At 42.4% G+C, this 13,344-nt stretch overlaps 1 non-coding gene across 1 annotated transcript; it reads right to left on the bottom strand.

Annotated features, from left to right (window-relative positions):
- Window positions 1-2,932: 2,932 nt before the first annotated feature.
- Trnat-cgu (transfer RNA threonine (anticodon CGU)) lies at window positions 2,933-3,007 on the bottom strand. Its single transcript has one exon. It is a non-coding gene; the product is annotated as a tRNA-Thr (tRNA).
- Between the last annotated feature and the right edge of the window lie 10,337 nt (window positions 3,008-13,344).

Raw genomic sequence — 13,344 nt, 5'->3', positions numbered from 1 at the left:
CTTGGGGGTCTTCTTTCTGGATTTCTCTCGCTGATCCTTGGGTTTCTCTGGCTGGGAGAGCTTCAGTCTCCGGGACTGAGGATGATCGTGAAGCCCAACAACCAGCTTCCTTTGGGCACTGGCGGGTGTCATCTTTCCCACTAGCAGAAACCAGGGTAGGGAGTGATCCAAGGACCCCTTCGAAGCGAGAGGAGCCGAAGTAGACTTACGCTTCTCCAGCTGAAAAATGGGGACTGGTGTCCTCAATGGTTGGGGGAACAATGCTCCCAAGGTAGGTGGTGAGAGAGCAACAGGGAGCGAAGTGCCACCCACCATCAAGCGGGAAGTTGTGGCTTTCTGGCTCTGAGAGCCAACTGAAACTCGTGGAACTGATGGGGCTGCAACTGTTCTTGCAGCGGTGGCATAAGAGGAGGTCAAAGCAACAAGATGTAGGTGCTAAAATTTCTCCTTGGTCTCAGTGTAGGTCAGTCGGTCCAGGGTCTTTTATTCCGTGATTTTCCTTTCTCGCTGTAAAATCCTGCAGTCTGTTGAGCAAGGGGAATGATGCTCTCTGCAGTTGACACAGATGGGAGGCGGGGCACATGGAGTATTGAGGTGGGATGGACGTCCACAATCTCGATATGTGATGCTGGAAGTACAATGGGAAAGCATATGGCTGAACTTCCAGCACTTAAAGCACCGCATTGGGGGAGGGATATATGGCTTGACATCACAACAATAGACCATCACCTTGACCTTCCCAGGTAATGTGTTACCCTCAATGCCAAGATGATGGCACCAGTGGCAACCTGATTATCACTCGGACCCCAATGGATGTGTCAGATGAAGTGAACTCCTTGTCGCTCTACGTTGGCACACAGCTCGTTGTGAGACTAGAAAAGAAGGCCCCTGTGGAATATGTGGAATATAATACCCTGGACCATATTTAAGCTCTTATGAGGCGTGATGGTAACGGAAACATCCCTCAGCTTGTCACAAGCGAGTAATGCCCTTGATTGGGCAGAGGATGCCGTTTTCTTCAAAACTGACCCTAACCACATTTTGGACAAGCCCTCCACCTCCCCAAACTTGTCCTCTAAATGGTCTCCAAAAAAACTAAGGCTTCATAGAGACAAAGGGGTCCTCATCTCGTACATATGAGGTACCGGGGCGAATAAGGTTTGCTGCCATCCTTAGACTGGCGTTTCTCCCATGGTGTTGCCAGGGAGGGGAACGATTTAGGATCATACTTTCTTGCGTTGTACTGAGACTTGGAACGCTTAGACACTGCTGGCGTTTGATCACCAGCAAGTGATGACATGGTACACTTCATCGCACATCATCTGCCCTGATGCCACCCACTCCGCCAGGGGCCCTCCCCATGGGCGCCACCCAGCCGCGACAAACGCCACCTGGCAGGATGGCCATAGCTGGAAGTCCCAATGTCCCAGGGTGACAGGCATTTACTCCTTGGCATATGTGGGGAGTTAATGGCGCAGGCATCAGCAGAGGGATCCCAGTGTAGTCAGGAGGCTACAACCAAAAAGGTACACCCATCATGACAGACTAGCTACCGTGCTGCTATAAGGTGCAACGAATTCCATGGTCATCGTCAGCGCAGCAAACGACACTGCATATTTGGTGGAGGAAATCGCACTGAGGGAAGTGTCCTCGCTCAAGAGATGGAGGATGAGTGGGACTGCAATGCCACGATGAGAAATTGGACACGATGCTCCATGTAAGGCACCCTTCCCTAATTAGCTCGTTCATGAGGATATTTTTGAAAAATGGAGCTCAGACCCTACAGTGGACCATCACATAAAGGCTGAAAGGTGTGAGACTCGTTTTAGTCGCCTCTTACGACCGACCTATTCTAATTCCCGTGACTGCATGGGGGGGATACAAACAGGGTTACCACTGAAATCTTATCTTTCTGAAATCTGAAAAACCTTTCGTAGAAAGCATCCTTCAAATTCCTTCAAATTTCAGATCATTACTGCATGATATTCACTATCGTAAGATATCTGACTTTCTTCAATTTGGGTCTTCAGTATTGGAAAGTGACTCATCTCTTTGAAAGCAGTACCGCCATAAACTCAATTTATCGGCAAAGGAATTTACTTCAGATATCCTATAAGCAATAATTTGGCCATTGCCTTCAGGTTTCAAATTTAACTCATTTAGTTTTTCCTTATGTTAATTAAGCGTCTTCGAGATAATCTAACATACTATACTCCTCCAGTTCTTGGGAAAACAGGTTGATAGGCGGTAAAAAATTGGGTAAACGTTGGAGTACTTCTCTGCTTCTGCGCCAGTGCATTTTACTATAGAGAAGTAAATCCCCATATTATAATTCCAGTCCAGTAGCCAAATCTTTGAAAATTATTCTTTGAAAAGAATGAGACCATGCTTTGTTGACTATCTTTACAACAATTCTCGTAGTTCCACTCAAATTTAAGAAATTTCCACACGAAGATTGCTGGGTAAAATACAGTGATACTTTAAAAAGCGTGAAAAACCCTTCTCTTCGTCAGTGAGCGATATAACCAATTTTACGACCTCTCGAGGCTGGATCTCCATCTGTCGTAATGCTTAGAAGCTTTTAGGCAGGTATTTTCTGAGAGAGAATGAATTGCTTCACCGGAAAAAAATATATTATCTCCTCTAGTATGGCCTTTGAATGAAATTACTTTCAAAAGTTCTTCTTAGACAGTGAAGATAATGAAAAATAACGTTATAAAAACCGGTACCTGTACAGTGCCTGTTGCATCATTGGTCCCAATTCAATAGGAAGGAACATCACCTATCAAAGTCTTTTTCTCAAGAGAGATAAAAAATTATTACTCTCTGAACGTTTCTTGTGAGCATTCTTGATAACGAAATTAGAACTGGTTGAATACCTTCAGCTGCTGACGGGCGTTGAGATATATCAACGGGGACGGGTGAAAAAGTGTGCTCCGACCGGGATTCGAACCCGGGATCTCCTGCTTACGTGGCAGTCGCTCTATCCACCTGAGCCACCGAAGGCACAGAGCATAGTGTGAGTGCACGAACTATCTCGCACACGCCTCCCGTGAGACCCACATTCTCACCTTGTATGTCCACACACTACATTCGTAGCGTCCCACCCCAACACACTCATTACTCGTGGAAGACATTCTTACCAAGTCCCGTAAGAGTTCAGGGAATATGTGTGCATCCGCACAGAATAAGAAGGTCATTGCCGGTATTGCCAAAACTATATACTTAGATGAATATGGTGTCTGTTCTTTCGGACAAATATTCTTGACAACAGTTGAAGGGATTCTATGGCTCTCACTATTTCAGACGAGTTTTTTAAATTCTGTAACAGCTCATCACCATCTCCTCTAAATTCGCTATCGTCTAAGTGTTTCGTCCTGCCTGCCAATACATTCGAAACACAATGACAAGCAAGAGTGGTAGCAACACTTTTGTACATCGGTTCTGTGAATAGATTTAGCTGAAAACTTAACTGATTTTCTCTCTACTCAGCTCACAGTATAAAGCAAACTCTGGTTCAAATGGCTCTGAGCACTATGGGACTTAACATCTATGGTCATCAGCCCCTAGAACTTAGAACTACTTTAACCTAACTAACCTAAGGACATCACACACATCCATGCCCGAGGTAGGATTCGAACCTGAGACCGTATCAGTCGCGCGATTCCGGACTACAGTGCCTACAACCGCACGGCAACCGTGGCCGGCGCAAACTCTGGATTCAAGTTTGGTACACCGTTTCGAAATGTATCTTGACGCTTGCCTTTTTCACAGGTGTAGTAGTAGCTTGACACAATAAATATATTCTTGTAGCTCTCCTTTCTACTACGAAAAATACATCTTTCCGTTTGAAATGAAGCACTAAGTTTCTGCAGTACATACTGTTTTCTTGATACAACATGATGTTTGAAGATCTTAGTCAGAAAATCTCCCTGACAACCTAACACGAACACTGAGATAACATTCGCTTTGCTGTGGCGAACTGGACGACGTTCTCGCAATGTGTGGCACCATGTATGTATGCTCAGTGCTGACAGAACACACTAACTGTGTACAGCGTTCTGCCTCTGTCCGTTCCATGCACAATTACGTAGCAGATATTGACATTGCAACATAACGGCATAAAACTCACGCACTATTCGTGACACGCACCGAACAACTAATGCGCAAAGATGAATGAGGTTCTGTAGCAACAAATGGTATAAAGGTGGCGGCTGGTTGAAATACTGCGAGACACATGATTAGGTAAATAAACACGGTCTCAAAGTTTCAAGACTGATGCTGGTAATTTTTACGCGATTGTTAAAAAAAAATTGTGTCGGACGAGTGCACATTTTCTGTGCTACAACAGTAATTCTTTTTCACTCTCAGCTCTCACGCACTCTACCAAACAAACACTCGCGATTTATCAGCAGAACACGATAGACGTGCTGAGACCGCCGATATTCATAATATACCACCACGCCTAGAGGTACTTCATGTAGATGACAACCGAGGAAGCTGTCGAAAGGCTGAGATTAGACACAAATCTGACGCGGCCTGAAATACGCGAACCATGTATCCATCTTGGTTAGCTGTTCAACATTTTGCAGTTAATGTCGCTGAAATTCCTAAACACAGGATGGGATACGACAAGGAGAGCATAGAACGACGAACTCATAATAGCAGCGTCATTGTTCATTAGAATGATTATATTGGAAGAGCAGTTGAACGGAATGGATAGTGGCTTGAAGGGGGGATATAGGATGAGCATCAAGAAAGGCAAAACAAGGATAATGGAATGTAGTCGAATTAAGTGGCGTGATGCTGAGGGAATTAGATTACGGAATGAGACACTTAAAGTACTAAAGGAGTTTTGCTATTTGGGGAGCAAAATAACTGATGATGACTGAAGTAGAGAGGATATAAAATGTAGACTTGCAATGGCAAGGAGAGCGTTACTGAAGAAGAGAAATTTGTTAACATCGAGTATAGACTTAAGTGTCAGGAAGTCATTTCTGAAAGTATTTGTATGGAGTGCAGCCATGTATGGAAGTGAAACATGGACGATAAATAGTTTGGACAAGAAGAGAATAGAAGATTTTGAAATGTGGTGCTACAGAAGAATGCTGAAGATTAGATGGTTAGATCACATAACTAATGAGGAAGTACTGAATAGGATTGGGGAGATGAGACATTTGTGGCACAACTTGACTAGAAGAAGGGATCGGTTGGTAGGATATGTTCTGAGGCATCAAGGGATCACCAATTTAGTATTGGAGGGCAGCGTGGTGGTTAAAAATCGTAAAGGGAGACCAAGAGATGAATACACTAAGCAGATTCAGAAGGATGTAGGTTGCGGTAGGTACTGGGAGATGAAGAGGCTTGTACAGGTTAGAGTAGCATGGAGAGCTGCATCAAACCAGTCTGAGGACTGAAGACCACAACAACAACAACAACATTTATTTAACCACCGCATAATAGCATGAATAAATAAATGCAATAACCACAAAGAGTTATGAGGAACAGGGTAAGGCTAACTAGTTACTTACAGAAATGACGGTTATTAACAAATGATGTCAGAATAAATACAAAACAGTAGAGGTTTTTTAAAATAAACTTATTTACTTACACAGCCGAAGCTGCTCAAAGGTCAACAGGAGAGGAAGGTCATTTGAGACCTTCAAAGGATTTTCGGAAAGCTAGGTAATTCTTTTTTTTAATCAAAACAGACCGTTACCATACAATAGCGCAAACACTCCGGTAAAATCAATATAAAATCTACTTAAAATTTTATCGAGTACCAAAACAACAAAATAGATTACGGCAGTCCTTACTCGAGACAAGTACAATCGCAATTTAGACTCAGACCAGTAATTATGGTTAAATAATTTGGAAATCTTCCGTAACATAATCATCAAGACACTACCTTTGGCTTAAAGACAGTTTAGAAAAACTTATCATATTCCAAAAGGAGATGTACAACTTTCAGTAAAACTGTAAGTAAGGCTACATAGCTCAGAACATTAAGTAACATTGCCACTACTTAACATAAAATTTCTTAGCAGACAGCACGAACCAGCACACTAAGGCAGTCACGGACGTGCTTCAAAGGCCAAGGCGGTGTGTAACAGCAAGAAGGCCCCGCCGCCACCAGCTGCTGGAAAAACCGGCCGCGAGACTCGGAAGACTGTTAGCAAACACCACCTGTGTGAAACATAGGCCAAACAAACAAGTTAAGCAAATATTAATGACCACCTTTTCGAGAACTGGTCATCATAGGGCCTCTTAATATGCCACCAAATTTAAAAAGTTTATCTTCAACCAAATTTAAAAAATATTAAAAATGCGTATTATTGTCGAAGGTAGTGTCTCTTAAATCACTTAGCTGAATAAAATCTGATACACGAAAACTCAATAAATACCCAAGAATAATTTAGCCAAACTATACGGCAAGAAACTTTGCATGCACCAAACAGTTATGTAAGGACAATGACAAGCTTACTTCTACCAGGGGGTGGTCACAATCAATGCTTCCTTCAGTGGTATTTAGACATGAACATCTGTGACAATTTTGGCACGTATATTAAATACTGGTGTTTCTGTTAAAGCAAACAAAATGTAAAATGAAAAATGAAATGCAAAATGCTTAAACACACTTAAGATCACAATTTAACCTACAAAATTTTGTCATGGCTTGTAGCCAAAACACTTTCCCAAAGTAATGTAGCACAAGAAAGGCGACAGTCATATCAATGGGAAAATGTAACATTAAGTTTAACATTCAATTTAGGCTTTCACACTGCGTATAGCCAACACAAATAGACTATGATGGAACTATCAGTGGTACACAGAAGTCCCCAATACGGGCACAATTACATATAATGCCAAATATTCGATTGATCAGAAATGTAAATAATCTGAAACAAATATTTCAAATATTTCAGTGAGCCACCAAGCACAGGCAACTGAGATGTCCGTATCATAGTGTGAGAACTACTGACCATGAACACACGATGTAGCAGATACTTGACACTCCAGGAAATATCCAGTTCGGCTCCCAGCACCCAGCGCACAGCATGAAATAAAGCCGGACAAGTCAGCGGGCGTGGACAGAGTGACACCGTACTCAGCTCAGTGTCGTAAATCCAGCTTCACCGGTTACGTCAAGACTTGACATAAACAGAGCTAGGGGCCAACTGACCCACCATGTCCAGTGATGCCCTATAGTCCGCTGTCACTCACTGCCTGGCTCTCATTGCCCCACCAATGCTGCTCGAGGCCTTGTTTAGCACTCGCTCTGCAAGAGCGAAAAGCTGCAGTCGATTCGTGCTGCCATTATCAGCGCCAGGGAACAATTCCCGAAATTAAGGCACGCGAAATCGATTGTGTGTCCCTCGCAGCTCAGTCAATAGGCAGAAACATACTTTATAATGTCGAGAATTCTAAAGACCGTCTATGTAAGGCTCGGCTTAGCTCGCCACATGAATTCCATTAATTTTTGTGATTGCCACACTTTGACATTTTTATTTTACAGGTCCGTCTTGATCACAAAAATTTCACACTTCACTATTAGCGGTTTCGGCTACTGCCATCTTCATATCTGTTACAAACAAAAACTACGTTCACTTTGCTAGCGCTAAATCTATTAGAATGCGTCTGCTATTTGTACTAAGAAAGAGGGCATTATAGGTAGGATAATGGTTAAAATGCGGTAATAGTGAAGTGTTAAATTTGTGTGATGGTGACGGACCTGTAAAATAAAGTGCCAGAAAATCATCACGAACTCATTTTCAGACTTTATGTCTTCAATTCATAAGTTTGCGCCAAGTCAGGCCAAGACTCAGGTAAAACTGTTCCTTAAAACGAAAATGCGCCTTACGTAAGATATAATGAAAATAAGTAATTTTAATTAATGACTACGCACACCGCATTTTAACCATTACATTTGCGATACTGGTTAATAACGTACCCTACCTATAGTGCCCTCTGCTGACTTCAGTTGCCGGCCGGGGTGGCCGAGCGGTTCTAGGCGCTACAATCTGGAACCGGGTGACCGCTACGGACGCAGGTTCGAATCCTTCCTCGGGAAAGGATTTGTGTGATGTCCTTAGGTTAGTTAGGTTTAACTAGTTCTAAGTTCTAGGGGATCGATGACCTCAGAAGTTAAGTCCCATAGTGCTCAGAGCCATATAAACCATTTTGACTTCAGTTTCTTTGTATAAATACCAGACTCATTCTAATAGATTTAGCGTCAGTAAACTGTTCTTGTTTGAACAGATTTGAAGATAGCAGCAGCAGAAACAGGAAATAGTGAAGTGTTGTAGGGGTAGCGTCTTTGATTCATAATCAAAACGTCTTCAGTCCCGCGTTCGAATCCCGATGCTGCTTGCATTTGGATTAATAATAATCATTGGCGGCCGAAGACTTCCGGCATAAGAGGTCACCTTCATTCTCCGAACGCCCTTGTCAAGGAGGGCGGAGGAGCGGACAGAGGTTCAGGGTTCTCTCTTGTCCTATGGGTGCAAAACTGCCCCTAATGGTGGAAGAATCCTCAATGAGGATGCAGAAGGCAATGGAAACCGCTGCATTAAAGACTCGTGACGTATCTCCACAGGACATGTGGGCTGTCATTGAAGAAGTGTCATGATGATCTCTCCAGTGCTGAAAGATTCCGGAATAGCCCACATTCGGATCTTCGGGAGGGGACTGATAAGGGGGAGGTTACCACGAGAAAGAGATTGAATAATTAAAAAAAGCATAACGTTCTAGGAGTCTCGGAGTGGAATGTCAGAAGCTTGAATGTGGTATTGAAATTAGGAAATCTGAAAAGGGAAATGCAAAGGCTCAATCTAGATATATAGGGGTCAGTGAAGTGAAGTGGAAAGAAGGCAATGTTTTTTGGTTAGATGGGTATAGGATAATATCAACAGCAGCAGAAACGGTGTAACCGGAATAGGAATCCTTATGAATAGGAAGGTAGGACAGAGAGTGTGTTACTGTGAACAGTTCAGTGACAGGGTTATTCTTATCAGAATAGAAAGCAAACCAACACCGACAGCGATAGTTCATGTATACATGCCGACGTCGCAAGCTGAAATGAAAGAGACTGAGAAAGTGTATGAGGATATTGAAAGGTTAATACAGTATGTAAAGGGGGGTGAAAATCTAATATTCAGGGGAGACTGGGATGTAGTAGTATGGTAAGGAGTAGAAGAAAAGTTACAGGAGAACATGGGCTTGGGACTAGGAACGAGAGAGGAGAACGACTAAATGAGTTCTGTAACAAGCTTCAGCTAGTAACAGCGAATACCTCGTTAAAGAATTACTAGAGGAGAAGCTATACATTTATGAACGAAAAAGAAAACGAAAACACAAACAGTACATATGTACTGGTGTTCTTTTACTCATTGACAAAGGTCTTCTTAGGCACTTGTGGGTTTTATTGCTGTTCTGAAGAAGGTGTAGTTATCTACGCCGAAACCTGGGTTAACACTTAACACTAGGTGCTTTTTTCGCAATCGCGGCGGCTTTTTAGTTTTTTAATATATTAACCAAGGACTGCTTGAACCATGGACCTTGCCGTTGGTGGAGAGGCTTGCGTGTCTCAGCGATACAGATGGCCGTACCGTAGGTGCAACCACAACGGAGGGGTATCTGTCGAGAGGCCAGACAAACATGTCGTTCCTGAAGAGGGGCAGCAGCCTTTTCAGTAGTTGCAGGGGCAACAGTCTGGATGATTGACTGATCTGGCCTTGTAACATTAACCAAAACGGCCTTGCTGTGCTGCTACTGCGAACGGCTGAAAGCAAGGGGAAACTACAGCCGTAATTTTTCCCGAGGAAATGCAGCTTTACTGTATGATTAAATGATAATGGCGTCCTCTTGGGTAAAATATTCCGGAGGTAAAATAGTCCCCCATTCGGTTCTCCGGGCGGGGACTACTCAAGAGGACGTCGTTATCAGGAGAAAGAAAACTGGTGTTCTACGGATCGGAGCGTGGAATGTCAGATCCCTTAATCGGGCAGGTAGGTTAGAAAATTTAAAAAGGGAAATCGATAGGTTAAAGTTAGATATAGTCGGAATTAGTGAAGTTCGGTGGCAGGAGGAACAAGACTTTTGGTCAGGTGATTACAGGGTTATAAATACAAAATCAAATAGGGGTAATGCAGGAGTAGGTTTAATAATGAATAAGAAAATAGGAGTGCGCGTTAGCTACTACGAACAGCATAGTGAACGCATTATTGTGGCCAAGATAGACACAAAGCCCATGCCTACTACAGTAGTACAAGCTTATATGCCAACTAGCTCTGCAGATGATGAAGAAATAGATGAAATGTATGACGAGATAAAAGAAGCTATTCTGGTAGTGAAGGGAGACGAAAATTTAATAGTCATGGGTGACTGGAATCGTCAGTAGGAAAAGGGAGAGAAGGAAACGTAATAGGTGAATATGGATTGGGGGGAAGAAATGAAAGAGGATGCCGCCTTGTAGAATTTTGCACAGAGCATGACTTAATCATAGCTAACACTTGGTTCAAGAATCATAAAAGAAGGTTGTATACCTGGAAGAATCCTGGAGATACTAAGAGGTATCAGATAGATTATATAATGGTAAGACAGAGATTTAGGAACCAGGTTTTAAATTGTAAGACATTTCCAGGAGCAGATGTGGATTATGACCACAATCTATTGGTTATGAACTGCAGATTGAAACTGAAGAAGCTGCAAAAAGGTGGGAATTTAAGGAGATGGGACCTGGATAAACTGAAAGAACCAGAGGTTGTAGAGAGTTTCAGGGAGAGCATAAGGGAACAATTGACAGGAATGGGCGAAAGAAATACAGTAGAAGAAGAATGGGTAGCTCTGAGGGATGAAGTAGTGAAGGCAGCAGATGATCAAGTAGGTAAAAAGACGAGGGCTAATAGAAATCCTTGGGTAACAGAAGATACAATGAATTTAATTGATGAAAGGAGAAAATATAAAAATGCAGTAAATGAAGCAGGCAAAAAGGAATACAAACGTCTCAAAAATGAGATCGACAGGAAGTGCAAAATGGCTAAGCATGGGTGGCTAGAGGTCAAATGTAAGGATGTAGAGGCTTGTCTCACTAGGGGTAAGATAGATACTGCCTACAGGAAAATTAAAGAGATCTTTGGAGAGAAGAGAACCACTTGTATGAATATCAAGAACTCAGATGGCAACCCAGTTCTAAGCAAAGAAGGGAAGGCAGAAAGGTGGAGGGAGTATATAGAGGGTTTATACAGGGCGATGTGCTTGAGTACAATATTATTGAAATGGAAGAGGATGTAGATGAAGACGAAATGGGAGATAAGATACTGCGTGAAGAGTTTGACAGAACACTGAAAGACCTGATTCGAAACAAGGCCCCGGGAGTAGACAACATTCCATTAGATCTACTGATGGCCTTGGGAGAGCCGGTCATGACAAAACTCTACCATCTGGTGAGCAAGATGTATGAGACAAGCGAAATAACCTCAGACTTCAAGAAGAATATAATAATTCCAATCCCAAAGAAAGCAGGTGTTGACAGATGTGAAAATTACCGAACTATCAGTTTAATAAGTCACAGCTGCAAAATACTAACGCGAATTCTTTACAGACGAATGGAAAAACTGGTAGAAGCGGACCTCGGGGAAGATCAGTTTGGATTCCGTAGAAAGGTTGGAACACGTGAGGCAATACTAACCTTACGACTTATCTTAGAAGAAAGGTTAAGAAAAGGCAAACCTACGTTTCTAGCATTTGTAGACTTAGAGAAAGCTGTTGACAATGTTAACTGGAATACTCTCTTTCAAATTCTGAAGGTGGCAGGGGTAAAATACAGGGACCGAAAGGCTATTTACAATTTGTACAGAAACCAGATGGCAGTTATAAGAGTCGAGGGGCATGAAAGGGAAACAGTGGTTGGGAAAGGAGCCTCTCCCCGATGTTATTCAATCTGTATATTGAGCAAGCAGTAAAGGAAACAAAAGAAAAATTCGGAGTAGGTATTAAAATTCATGGAGAAGAAGCAAAAACCTTGAGGTTCGCCGATGACATTGTAATTCTGTCAGAGACAGCAAAGGACTTGGAAGAGCAGTTGAACGGAATGGACAGTGTCTTGAAAGGAGGATATAAGATGAACATCAACAAAAGCAAAACAAGGATAATGGAATGTAGTCATGTTAAATCGGGTGATGCTGAGGGAATTAGATTGGGAAATGAGACACTTAAAGTAGTAAAGGAGTTTTGCTATTTAGGGAGTAAAATAACTGATGATGGTCGAAGTAGAGAGGATACAAAATGTAGACTGGCAATGGCAAGGAAATCGTTTCTGAAGAAGAGAAATTTGTTAACGTCGAGTATAGATTGAAGTGTCAGGAAGTCGTTTCTGAAAGTATTTGTATGGAGTGTAGCCATGTATGGAAGTGAAACATGGACGATAACTAGTTTGGACAAGAAGAGAATAGAAGCTTTCAAAATGTGGTGCTACAGAAGAATGCTGAAGATAAAGTGGCTAGATCACGTAACTAATGAGGAGGTATTGAATAGGATTGGGGAGAAGAGAAGTTTGTGGCACAACTTGACTAGAAGAAGGGATCGGTTGGTAGGACATGTTTTGAGGCATCAAGGGATCACAAATTTAGTATTGGAGGGCAGCGTGGAGGGTAAAAATCGTAGAGGGAGACCAAGAGATGAATACACTAAGCAGATTCAGAAGGATGTAGGTTGCAGTAGGTACTGGGAGATGAAGAAGCTTGCACAGGATAGAATAGCATGGAGAGCTGCATCAGTCTCAGGACTGAAGACCACAACAACAACAACAAGGACTGCTGACGCGCTGCGATGATAAAGGTTCTTAAATGTTGCCTTTCGCTCCTACTGTTCATTCTGTACATCGAGGAAGCAACTATGGAATTAAAGAGAATTTCAGGAGTGGAATTAAAATCAAAGAGGACGGGTTATCAGTGATATGATTTGCTGATAACATTGCTATCCTGAGTGAAAGTGAAGAAGAATTACGTGATCTGCAGAATGGAATGAACATTCTAATGAGTACAGAATATGTGTTGAGAGTAAATCGAAGGAAGACGAAGGTAATGAGAAGTAGTCGAAATGAGAACAGCGAGGAACTTAACATCAGGATTGATGGTCACGAAGTAAATGAAGTTACTGCTACCTCGGCAGTAAAATAACCAATGACGGACGGAGCAAAGAGGACATCAAAAGCAGACTAGTAATGACAAAAAGGGCATCCCTGGCCAAGAGAAGTCTACTAATATCAAATATCGGCCTTAAATTGAGGAGGAAATATCTGAGGATATACGCCTGGAGCACATCATTGTATGGTTGTGAAGCAAG

Source organism: Schistocerca nitens, chromosome 4, assembly GCF_023898315.1.
Source record: "Schistocerca nitens isolate TAMUIC-IGC-003100 chromosome 4, iqSchNite1.1, whole genome shotgun sequence".
Classification (NCBI taxonomy): Eukaryota; Metazoa; Arthropoda; class Insecta; order Orthoptera; family Acrididae; genus Schistocerca; species Schistocerca nitens.
This window is presented reverse-complemented; position numbering and strand designations above follow the sequence as displayed.